General features: G+C 38.4%; 1 long non-coding RNA gene across 1 annotated transcript in view; it reads left to right on the forward strand.

Annotated features, from left to right (window-relative positions):
* The window catches only part of LOC311251094, a 32,041-nt gene extending 19,343 nt beyond the window's left edge, over positions 1 to 12,698 (forward strand). Inside the window, exons 2-5 of the long non-coding RNA XR_014621350.1 lie at positions 11,720 to 11,897; positions 12,072 to 12,156; positions 12,250 to 12,289; positions 12,360 to 12,698. This is a non-coding gene — a long non-coding RNA (uncharacterized lncRNA). The remainder of the gene's footprint in view (positions 1 to 11,719; positions 11,898 to 12,071; positions 12,157 to 12,249; positions 12,290 to 12,359) is intronic.
* The last annotated feature ends 280 nt before the right edge of the window (positions 12,699 to 12,978 follow it).

Raw genomic sequence — 12,978 nt, forward strand, 5'->3', positions numbered from 1 at the left:
TTTTTTTCATCAGATTGATTTCCTAAAATGATCTCAATTACTTTTACTGTTGTATAGCTTTTATAAGTGAAGCACGAAAGATGCCAAACTCTGTTTTGGGGTGGATTTTTACATGTAGGCACCTCATGCATTGTTTCAGTGTGTCAGTTCAAGCAGAATCAGGAAAACAAAGTTTTAGACTAAAAGTTGTCACTGGCTGATTAACGTCTAATTGCTTACAGTTTCTGAAGAATTGGTTCACTGGTGTCAGAATTGACTACCTGTCAAACCCCTATTAATAGGGAGCAGCATTTTACCAGAGTAACCACTAAATGTAGCTGCAACTTAGCTCAGTTAGGTGTAGAGCTAGCGGTCCAGACTGGGAGTGCAGAGCACGGGGGCAAAACATTAGCTTTGGACAACCAAGAGGAGGAATTTTCTGGGCTGGCGGGGGGGGCAGTGAAGACAAGACTAGCTGGTTAGCTGGTTGGTTAACTTCAACCAGCTAACTTCTTTCCTCACACTCTGTTGAAAATTTCAGTTAATTTGTGAATGTTTTAAAAATAAATCCATACATAATGCACCTTTAAACATGCATCATTAATTTTAGATATCAACACTGCATCAGATGTGTCTGTAAAGTGAAAGAAGCCTCATGTTTTCATTTTCTTTCAGCTTGCATATCAATTGTATGATTACATCTTTACACTCTTAACATTCTTTAGATGGACATCAGCTCCAGTCGGTGTGGTTGTGTCTGTGGTTCTGCTGGATGTCAACGTGACATACTCCAGGACTAAGAGGCAGCATTGTATCAATAACATAATAATATGTCAAATTAAAATGTACTACTCTTTCATAGGCAGCCAGACATGTTGATGATGGAGTGGAACTACAGCCATTTCTTTAACTATTACACAGCTATACACAAGGTTAGTTTGTATTTGCTTTAATGATTTATTGTCCGACATGGTTCAACAACCATGAAGGACTGAACTCATGTTGCTTTATGTATCTTAGGATGTGGCAACAGCTTTGCAAATTTCTTTAGGTAAGATAGCGGTGGACGGATTAGGTCTTAAAAATTCTTGATGATCTCACTGACAAGGAGAAGCGGAACAAACTGTTCTCAGCATGATACAACATACAAATATGATTTTATCAAAGCTAGTTAAGGTCATTGAAGAAACAGTGTGAGTGTGAGGTCAGAGTAGAGTCGCCATAATCCCTCAAGGGCTAAATGTGCTGTTGCAAGTGGCCATAAAAATGTAATCATCAATCCAGCTATTAGAGAATAATTCAATGAGAGATCAACAAAGTGCTGCAGGGATAACACATTTTTATAACAATGGTATTCGGGACAGGTTTTGTATTTACTGATGGATTTTATGTCGTAGAACAAAATGTGTTATTTGCATGAGTTTGTGTTAGCGATGGACCTTATTTCGGCATCTAACCATACCCTGATCCAGAAATATCCTGACTTCTGCAAAGTCAGTATCAGATTCGGTGTGGCCCAAAGCAGCTGCAGTTCCCAATTTAGATGATGTTCTCGAAGAGGATGAGGAAATACTCTTTAAAAATAAAGCATAATAAACTCCCTTTGGCTGTAAAGGGTGCGGAGGAAATATGATTTAGAAATTTCTAGTTCCTACGTCATTTTTAAGCTAAAACATTTCAAAGTCTATCTCAAACAGTCCCCAATTTGTACATGAATACATTCTTAATTCTTAGTTAAAGTCCCTGTCTGGCATTAACTAAACCCCTTTGAACAATTACATATTTAAAGTACCAAACTGTTGCTTTGTGTCACTTTGGCTCTGTCATGGCTCAGCGAGAAAACACTGTCAGTGGGAGCACAGAAGGGCAATTCATTCTAAAAAGGCTGTGACTTTGGAAGATAACCCCTTGATTTCTCTCTGTTAAAACCTCAGATTACTCACAAATTTTTATTTTTGCCCTGAACGAAGATGTTACCCCATCATTGATATGTAGTGGATAGAAGGGGATTTCCTTGTGGCCACTATGGACAGCAGGACCAGCTATCTAAGACCCAGTTCAATGTACATAATTTTGTCCTATGACCCAGTCACACCTGCTCAGGAAATGTAAGGTCAGGTCAGAACCTGTCCTAGGTTGCACTGGGTTGAGGGTATGCTAAATCAATCACTAACCCATCACTTCAGACACATACCATTTTTGTTCGAGTTGCTCAACCCTTTTTTCCTCCACCTCATTAAAAGACACATGTGTCCATGGACAGTCAAGTTCCTTCCTCATTCAGAAGAAGGAGATAAATATAAAAGCCCTGCTTACGAAAAGCTTTCTTGGCTAGCTGCCACGAGTGTCATGCTTTTGAGCTACAGTTTAACATTGTGTATCGTTTACCCGTCAGCCTCTGAAACACAGAGGAGTTCATGTAAAAGGGACTTTCAAAGCCAGACAGGCAGGGTTTTCAACATTTTCTGTCCTCGTGCAGCACTGCCTGATCACAAGGTGATCATGCCTCATCCACCTCTGAATCATCAGCTTAAAAAAAAAATATTTTCTTTCCATGACCAGTTTCAGGTTACTACATTTCACAACTGATACAAAAAGGATAGGCAAGTAAGCAGGAAACTACTTTTTATTAAAGAAAGTGACATTAATTCAACAAATGACAAACAGACAATACAACAATTTTTGGTTTCGTACATTCACTTAAAATGTCTACTTTAAATAATATAAATATGTAAAATATATTTCTAAGAAAAGCTTTTGGAAGAAACGGTTACAGTAATAATTGATTTAACCAAAAACTACAATCACATTTCTGCTAAAACCAACATTTTGAATTAACCCAAAGTAGTTTTTGTGCTGGTAGGATTAAGACAATGAGGCTTTGGTTTGGTCTTCTAACAGTTATCCTTCATTCTTCAAGCTCGATAAGCTTCTTCAATTCAGACTTCAACAGCTTTTCATCCTCTTCCTCGTCTACCTCCACTTCTATCCCATCCATGGTTTTCTGCAGCTCTTCCTTCCTGCAGCTCTTCCTTCCTGAACTTCCAGTTTCCTGGATCAGAAAAATGCTGAACACTTTTTACACGGACAGATTTGTGTCAGAGTAGTTAAATGGTACCAGTTACACTTCCTCCACTACAAATTCCTTTCACCTTGCTGCATCCTTTGTTTGCATTTCAAGATGGCTAATGAACCCAGCGAGTTTTAATGCAGCAGTGTTGTCAAGGACTGCAACTGCAGCGAACTGGCTACTCTAAGGCATGTGTCAAAATAAAAATTTAAATGCTTGATTACCTTGCAAAAATGTTTTTAAAAATTCTTTCAATATTAATAATCCCCAATTTTTTGCATGTCTTTAAATTGTCCCTGACATTGTATTATACTGGTGTCCTGATGTTTTCCACTAAAATTAACATTTTCTTCAGTTTGTTTTATTCCTGTATATGCTTATAACTTATCTAAACTTTAGGATTTTAATCCTATTGTCTGTTTTTAGGTGACTTTGTAACAGTTAAATATAAAATATAAAACTCCTAATGTAAAACATTAATGACTTTCTACATGAGAATTTGGAGAAAAAAACAGCAACACAATAATTGTAATAACGTTGGTAGCATTAAGTGACCGGTTTGTAATATTGACGATAAAAAATATGTCTTCGCCAGCGAGTGGTTTTCAAAATGTAGTTCCAGGAACAGGAGTGACTTCCCATGTTGATGCTTACTGGCAGTGAAGCCACAGGTGGTTAAAAGAAAAATGCCTCAAGCTAGGAAGAGCATGCTGGCCTCAAACCAACTGGCTATTCAAGAACAACCCTTTTCCAAAAGCAGTTTGTACTGGTGGTTTGTTCATACCTGTCCAATTAATAACCATAATATGGGATGTTGTGTGAGATGTCTGCTATCACTAATCACTTGTTTCATGATTAAATGACAATCCCATTGTTAAAAATAAATTTCTTTCCCTCTTAGAAGTCACTGTTTTTTGTTGTTTTTTTATTTCCAAAAGCACCATTCGATGTGAAAAAGACGAAAGATGTTAAACTGGTTGGCCCGACATTTAAGCTCAGAGCTGCCAGGTGATGAAGGGATCGCCCTAGCAACATAAAATGAAAGACAGTCATGGGAAAAACACGACACAAACGTCACCTGAAAACCACAAACGGCTGTGCTATGGCGAAGTTACAGGACATAAAATATTCCCACAAAGGGAATAGAAATACGTTGGGCAAACACGCCCTTTCATGAGATAGTATTCCCTGTCTGGTTTATTGAAGCAGCCATGTTGAGCTGTGAATAGTTTTATTTGCATAGCTTTATAATTACACTGCAGAATGATTTGCATGCGAGTGCATGTGTGCTTGAAAAGCACCAACTGTAATTATCGACGTGGAAAAAAGCTATACTGCAGCTCAGCTGTAGTATAATTTAAAGATATTTGGTTTATTAAAAGGGTAATACATTGATTAAGATTTTTTTTTTTTTTTTCTCAATATGGCAAGTTTTTCCTCACTAAAATCGAGGGTCTAAGGACAGATTGTAAAGCCCACGGAGGCAAAGTGACTGTGATTTCGGGCTATCTAAATAAAATTGACTTGATTTTGATTTGATTCACCTGTGTCCGTCTGTTGGTTTGTCAGCAGGATTACACAAAAACTACCGAACAGATTACCACGAAACTTGGATGGAGAACAGACCCCATTAACTTTTGGTGCAGATCCAGATAAAAGGGACTGTTGCAGTTTTTCTCACTTTCTCTAATATCTCACTTTTTCTCACTTTCTCTAATATTATCATTTCACGATTATTGAGGAAGATTTATTAATTACATGTTTGATTCACTGCTGTGATGTTTTCCTAATTCTTCAGTCTTTTATTAAACATTTTGTTTTCGAACTTCAGCAAACCAACTAGGATGAGATTAAATGCATCAGACCGACTGTCTCACGTTTTGTTGTTTTCTTGTGGTTTTCACGTCGTGTGTTAGAACAATGAAAACCTGCAGTCCAATGGATTTTCACTGGAAACTGAATGTGAAATTACGGCGCAAACGACGTGTGCGTCTGCCATTACACAACCAAGAACAGGAAGACATTGTCCTCTCAGGTAACAGTGGAACAACTGGAATAACCGAAAAGAAAAAGAACGCTGCTGATGGAGGAGGCAGAGATGGTGAAGAGCGATAGAAACTGAGGTGAAACAAGAGTGAAGTGACGGATGTTTACTTGATGGAAAGCGCCGGTGTTTCTCCTTACCACTGAGACTTGAAATGTCACATCAGTAACAAAAACTGCCTACTTATTATTACAACTGGGTGTTTTACTGCCTTTGCATCGCACTGAGATCGGGATTTATAGGTCAAATTGGGATTCTTGAGGTTGTTTTTTTTCTTTTGACAGTAGCCAGGCTGCTAACAGTAAAACGACAGGGACCCAGAAAGTTGAAAAGTTGTTCACACAGCAGGCAAACCAGATTTGTTTCTCAGATGAGAGTGTTGGGACTATTATTTGCGAGTGATCGAACTGGATTTTTGAGTCTAGACATCAACAAAATATTGGCATGGGTCTCTGGTGATGACGTAGGCGTCAGTAAATCTGTACGCTGATGACACATCTTTGAGACATAAGCATGAGCCATCATCTCGCTCTCCAATCAATCACACTGTCGAACCAAGTAGCAGATAGTTTATTTCAGCGTTACTCCACAGACTGCTCTGGATGCACTTCTGTCTCTGGACTTGATGTCACATTGCATTTCCTGTGGGATTTTTTTATATGTCTAAAACAGTTTAAGGCTGGCACATCTGAACACAAAGGACAATAAAAAAAGTCTGACATGTCCCTCTATGGTGTTGTCATCCAAGCCTTCAGAGTTGGTGGAGTGCTCTCTTTGAATAGTTTTGTTTTCCTAAAAGAAATAAGAAAAAAAACAATATCACTGACATGGCAACGATAAAAAGGGGCACTTGAATAATAATTTACATGACAAGGAGTTAAAGGAATAGTTCACTCTAGAACGAAATTCAGTCATTATCGACTCACCCTCATGCTAATGAGAAGTCTGGTGTAGTTTCTTATTCCTCAAAGTGCAGCTGGAGACCCGCGGGGGTACCCTCCTGCAGCAAAAATCCATATAACTGGTGTAAATGATGTCCGAGACGAAAAGGTCCATAAAACTACACAAAAACCTACACTATGGAGCTTACACTACGGAAGCCGCACCAGACAAGATCAACAGAACTCACGATAGGTACACACCGGTATCGCGAGTTCTGTTGATCTTGTCTGGCTGTGAGGGAGACTCGCGTGCATGCGGGAGTGTGCCTCCAGGCAAATATAGTATAGTAACTGTTTAGGCTAGAAAAATGTACTAAATGACGTTGTTTCGAGTAAACTCTGGATGTCGCCACTTCAGGGCACTTGGATTGCAGCGGACGAGCAGTATGGAGGAATATTACAACGTTTTTTGTAGTTTTATGGACCTTTCTGTCTCGGACGCCATTTACGCTCGTTATATGGATTTTTGCTGCAGGAGGGTACCCCCGCGGGTCTCCAGCTGCACTTTGAGGAATAAGAAACTACATCGGACTTCTCATCAGCATGAGGGTGAGTCGATAATGACTGAATTTCGTTCTAGAGTGAACTATTCCTTTAAGGAACAGATACATTGAAAGGAATACATTAAAAATGGGCTCAAGAATCTTCAACGTGGTCTATGATTAATGGGATATCACCATGTGGATAACCCCTGAAATCATTTTACCCTTTTAAAAACACTAAAGCAAACACCTCCTTCCAAAGAAAAGTGACCTTAACCCCACCTGCGACTTGAATAAGGAAGCTGAATCTGGAACCGAAGAGCCTGTCTGACATTCCTCTTCTGGCATCTGTATCAACAAAACAAAGGGGTAAAATTCCACTGAAGCTGTCATCTGATCAAACACACAAAAGAGTTCAATGTTCTGTTCAGTACCTGTGTGTACGACCTGGAGGGGTTAACTTTCTGCATCATCCCTTTGAACATGCCGGGGGTCTAAAACAAATGCAAAAAATTACACAAATACAGAAAAAGGCTGTGAAGTAAGACAAGTTTTCACAAGACAAGTTGTTTTTTTTACGACTTGAGATGTGGTCAAAACAAAAGTTGTAATCACTCTGAGGCCTGAAGTTGTTTTCTTTGGCACCATCTAGTGGTAGGAGCAAGAACAACACTGGTATAAACACTTACTAGAGCCGTGCACAGATGAGAAAAAGGATGTAAATGCACAGTAACCGGATTACTGGTTTTCCAGCTGATCCAAACACGACCGCACGAGGCTAAACTATAGCTCGAGTGACGGATCTACCTGCTTCTCCAGCCGGTTGTTATTGTCCTCCAGGCTTCCGCTGCTGAAGGAGAGGAAAAGGTTTTCAATCCCAAAACATCCGTTCAGTGTCAGCATCAGTATTTGGACCGGTACCTTTGTCTCAGCATGACAAATTGCTCTGCTGTACGTAATCTGTGGATCTAAAATTCTTATAAATTCAGATCATGTTTACCTGTTTGCCTTGAAGTTCTTTGTCCGTCTCGGATGGATCTGCAGAATCATTTTGAGGATCGCTATTTGGCACCTAAAAGAAATTAGTTTACCAATTTTATCTTTTACATTATTACTATTCTTTTATATTACTTTGAATATATTTTACCTTGTCTTTTATTGATTCTGTTCTTTTATTTATTTCTGTTTTTGCATTATTTCTCTCTCTTCTGTGATTTTGCCTGTTTTATCATTGTTTTTCCTTTTGACTCATTGACTTTTTGTGTTTTTACATTTACCGTTATGCCTTCTTGTTTTAAAGAGGTCATATTATGTTCATTTTCAGGTTCATACTTTTATTTGGGGGTCCTAGTTGAATAAGTTTATATACTTTTATAAATAAATGCCAAGCAAGGTAGTGTGATCCAAAATAACACCGCTACAGCAGTAGCAACTGTACGTCCTGCTGACTGACTGGAGTGTATACATTTTCTAATAAATATACATATTTATATAACGGCTGTTACATTTTGACGCACATAATTACGGAAGTAAACGCTCCCTTTGGCGTTGACTTTTCCACTTTACAGACCTTTTAGATGCACTAAAATGAACACAACACAATAAAGAAAAGGCAAAAACCCAAAAAGCAGAATATGACCTCTTTAACTCACCTTAGACGAGGCCTTGTTTGGCTTGATTATTGAGTGTTTGTTCTGTAATATTGTCTTCCTGAGTTTTCCTGCTTTTGCTCGACTGTCAAAGCATTTTGTAAACTCACTTTTTAAAAAGGTGCTATAAAAATAAATGTATTTTAACATACTGTAGCATTGAAGGAAGGCTGAGAACAAAAATTTTGTTGTTCACTGTATTTGTTGTGTGCTTTAATGTTGTTCTGAGACTCTGACTATAATAATTCAGTTACAGGGGGAAACAGTTTTGAATTAAAGAGAAAAATGGGAAACGAGGGAAAAAAGCAGAACTCAGAGTTTTTCTGTTTTTAAACTCTGGCTTAAAATTCTTTTGAGTCGGTTTTAGAAAAGTAGTAGTGAAGTGACATGTGATGTCATCTTGAGTCATTAAAGGTGTTACTGATCACATTCAGCCACTTAAAGAAAGGCTGCCATTTTAAAAGTAGTGTGTGTCACTGAACTGTATGACTGTGTGCTGATGCATTTTCACACCTATGTGAGCATGTGTTAGCAGCCGTGTTTGTCCCTGGGCAAGTATGTACATTATGCACGCATTCATTCCTCGTGTGTTAAAGGGTTTTGGACACGTTGTTTGGAGGGTTGAGCTTAAACAGCTCTGTTAAAGGTGCAATATGTAAGAATTTTAGTTGAAAACATTAAAAAGTTATCAAAAGCATGTGAAGGACTAACAGTTTTGACATAGTTAGGTCTGTTTATTGTGTTGGAATAAACCTACTGAAGTTAGCATGCATCACTTGCATCAAAAAAGCTGGATACAGTGTTGGACATGGCGCCCCGGTCGTTCATTCCTAAGACAGCCGTTCAGTGGAGCTTGAAGCCAAAACAGCTCGACTGCTAATTTAAAAATCTATGGTTTGTGTTTAAACGAGTGAAGGAATGGGGTCAGTTTTGATCATCCAGCACCCCCTTGTGTTTACTGTGTGGTAGTGGAGTAGTAGAGTTGATCTATTAAAAGAGCTTAAAGGTTGATATAAAAGATGGAGGCAGATATTTGTCTCTTGCTTGAATTTCTTTGTTTGTCATTGGATTGTTTAGCAAAATACACGTTTATTTCAGTCTCAGATACATAAAGAACACAGCTGTTTTTAAACTCCAAGTTTGCAGTTGATCAAACACACAATGAATAATGATTTTTTTTAAAAGAAAGAAGTGTAATATATCAAATTCAAATTGGGTTCTGGAGGCGTTTGATCAAATTCAGCCGGAAATGGGACAGACATTTGTTTTAAAAGCGTTCACAATGTGGTAGACGAGCAGAGTTTCACTTCTGGGTTAAAGACACCTGGCAGGAGGGACAAGAAGAACCTGGTGTGTTCCTCCCTCATACATCCATTACTCATGTTAAATGACACTCATTAATGTTGCGATCATACTTACCAGTCACACTTGACATTTGAGGAAATCCCCGGATTGTACCACACCTAATGTAAGGCAGTTTATAATTTATGGGTACGTCTCCTGGCTGTGCTGTAAATGCCTCCCTTGTGTATTGGTGCTATGCAGAATATTCTGTAAGTGATGTAACCTGAGCATGAAGATCATAAACCACAGGGCAAGATTCCTTTATTTACCTTCTATTTCTTCTTTTTTTCTGTTTGATTGTTCACAATGAACTCAATTCAGCAGTTCAAACATACAGCTTTACTTACACTGCCTACAAACGCACTGGCACAATGTGGCTTGATTAACTCTCTCCTACCCCAAGGTCAGTCAGACAATTACGGGAATACATTTGCAGCAGCGTCACATTTTCTGTTGTTTCAATGCAAATGCAGCCACTTTTGATGTGGCGAGCGTTTTCTATTGATAGTTCAGTTCTGCTTTTCACATCTCCAAGGTCTCTCACACGTTACAAAACAAGTATGAAGTGATATGATGATAACTTTTAAAGCTATATGTGCTGTGCATCTTACTGAGGGGAAAACAGAACAAACCTATTGAGGAATGAAAGTTCAGAGTTTTGCACGTTTACTATCTATAAGATAAGAATCATTTAATGATTGTGATGAAATTTGGGTGTTACAGAGCGCAAAGACAGACAAAAAGAACAGATAAGAAATAAATAATTATATGTAAATAATGTTGACATTGTAATGAGTATGACTTATATGAATTTATGATGTTAGGTTAAAGGTCGTATTGTTTAAAGGTGCTGAATAAGAGTATCTCTTTTCCTTGAAAACATTATAATGATAGTGAATTAATAATTTTACAATGTCGACATACATGATTTACACCCCCACTCTCAATTTTGCATCATTTTAAAGCTCCTGTTTTCCAGTCTCATTCCCAACTCGTCAAATACAGACGCTTTTGGATGGCGGCCTACAATCCAAAAGCATCAGGGTTGGGGTCGGAGTTGGGAATGAGACTCAAAAATCAACTATCCTACCAACAGGAGCTTGAAGCTTTAATATCAGTTATGGTAAAAATTCTAATTCATTCCAATAATTTTAATATGCCATGAAAATGTCTTAAAATTGTAATAATTCAAGCGCAAAAAAAAGTAGTCCCTCATTGCCATTACTTGAAAGTAAAGCTAAACTTTTATCGACTCAATTTTTCTTTCCATTTGGATATGAAGAGAAAGGCTGCAAACTTTAGTGTTACATTTTTTTATTTTGTGTAAATCTGACAACAACTAATTCCCATTTTGATCAGTATAAAACAGGGATGACGACATATCCATTTTGGCAGTCATCACATTTGACACTGCAAAAACAAAAGACTGTTTAAGTTTCTAAATTTCTCCTTCTGTTGTTTCACTGGTTGTACAAATCTGCATTTGGAGACGCTGTTCTGCCCTGACAGTGCTGAGGGGTATTGCACAAAAGTAGGATAAAGAAATCCATGATAATTGATCAAGCGCGGCTTGACCTAGTCTGCTCGGCGCATCCTGGCTTAATTGGTTTTACGTTTGCAGAGCCAGGATGAAAAGGTGTGGCTATGTCAAGCCAGGTGTAGATAGTCGGGATAAGTGCGTGTTCATGGCATACTTAAATAGACCTCGCGATCGCTCACAGAATCACCGATGGGAACATGGATAAGAGTCGCGCTTCGTATTTCACGGCCGCTAATAATTAAAGAAAGAGAAAGCCTGGCAGACAATAGCGGACCAGCTTAATGCGTATAGTCCAAAACTGTACAATTAATAAACAGTGCTCCACTGGAACTGTCATAATTATGCTACAATTAAAGGACTAAAGGAGTTACTGTTCAAGTCCACCAATCAACTGTTGTGCACTTTGCTTTAAATGTGACAAGTAGAGGTGCATGTTACTCAGAAAATGTAGAGTATGATTAAGTGCAAACAATTATCCACAATGTGTGTCATTTAATCTATCTAAGTTTTTATCTATTTTATCTTTCTATCCTTCATAAAGAACAAACTTAAAGTTAAAATTAAATACAAGAACATTTTGCAGGCTGGTAAGTGACTTTAAAGTAGATAACAGTGAACAAATGAGTGAATAGATTAGGTCTCTGCTGACATGTTGAATGTATGATTGTAGCAGTTAAAAAAAAAAGACCATAGAACTGGCACAAGGGGCGGCCCACCGAGTCAGGATATGACCCCAGCGGAGGAGGTGGCTCTCCATTTAAATAAAGGGAGGCCAGTGATGGAGGGGATCCAGGGAGGGACAGTAACAGACTCTGTCCCAGCCACAGAAACTGTCCGCTTCATACAAGGTACATATTGCAGTACTATTGCACATTGAACACAATCAAATAAATATATTATACTGTCTGACTTTGGATTTCCTTGCAGGGTTCCTTGTACGGTTAGTACATTGTATTGAAATCACAGGCTTGGTATGTCCTGTGAAATCTTAATTCAAGTTCTCTCAATACATGTATGTACAGTAAATGGCAGGCGGAAGACACATCTGCAGCTGCAGAATGCACTTGATGAGGAGACTGTGTCACTGGACTCCAGTCCATCCTTGAGGTATGTCAATTTTATGGAAATATCCTGTTTATTTAGTCCATAAAGGATATGAAGTCAGTGATGTGGTGCTAATAGAAAATATATGTGTAACAGGACCCAGATGCTGCAGTCTCCTAAGCAGCCTGGTAACATTGTGAGTATTGGCTAAAGTAAATCTACATTATGCACAAATCCTGCTGTGCTAATTGACATTACTTTTACAGACTTCACAAACTGTCAGAAGACCATACGCAAAGCATCCCCAACAGAATAAAGGAAGTTCCCACTTGGAAAAAATCTCAATGTAAAACAGACCATCTGTGGTACAGTGAGAGCATGGCTTTGTGCTGTCTGGTGCTGTATTTTTGGACCAGCAGCCTGCATAAATATCTGAGCCCATCACCTGAGAATCTGTCTCTCTCAATGAGATAGTCGTCTCCAAAGGCCAATGGGTCTGACCTGTCCCGGAAGACTCTTTCATGCCTAAATGCTCGTCTGAGGATTAGGGCTTCCTCATCCAGTACATCCTCCAAAAAAGGGCAAGCCATTATGAAGAGGGAACAGGTGAATGGGAGTTGGACCTATATATACAATATTGCCCTCGTCACAGATTTCATTTGAAACACCTTTGCAACTTCATCAGCTGTGTTTTGTAATCTCAATTTGACAAGCAGTCTTCATTAGCATAGCAATATAACACTTGGCCTGAGTAATAATACTACCACTTGAATAAATATAAAAAGACTGTTGCAATTACAAACAGCCAACAGATTTAAATGAAATGACAATATGTAATATTTTAATGCAGGATGATTAAAATGATGCAACATACTTAGAAAGACC

The sequence above is a fragment of the Pagrus pagrus genome (assembly GCF_965226575.1).
Source record: "Pagrus pagrus genome assembly, chromosome: 22".
NCBI classification, from domain to species: domain Eukaryota; kingdom Metazoa; phylum Chordata; class Actinopteri; order Spariformes; family Sparidae; genus Pagrus; species Pagrus pagrus.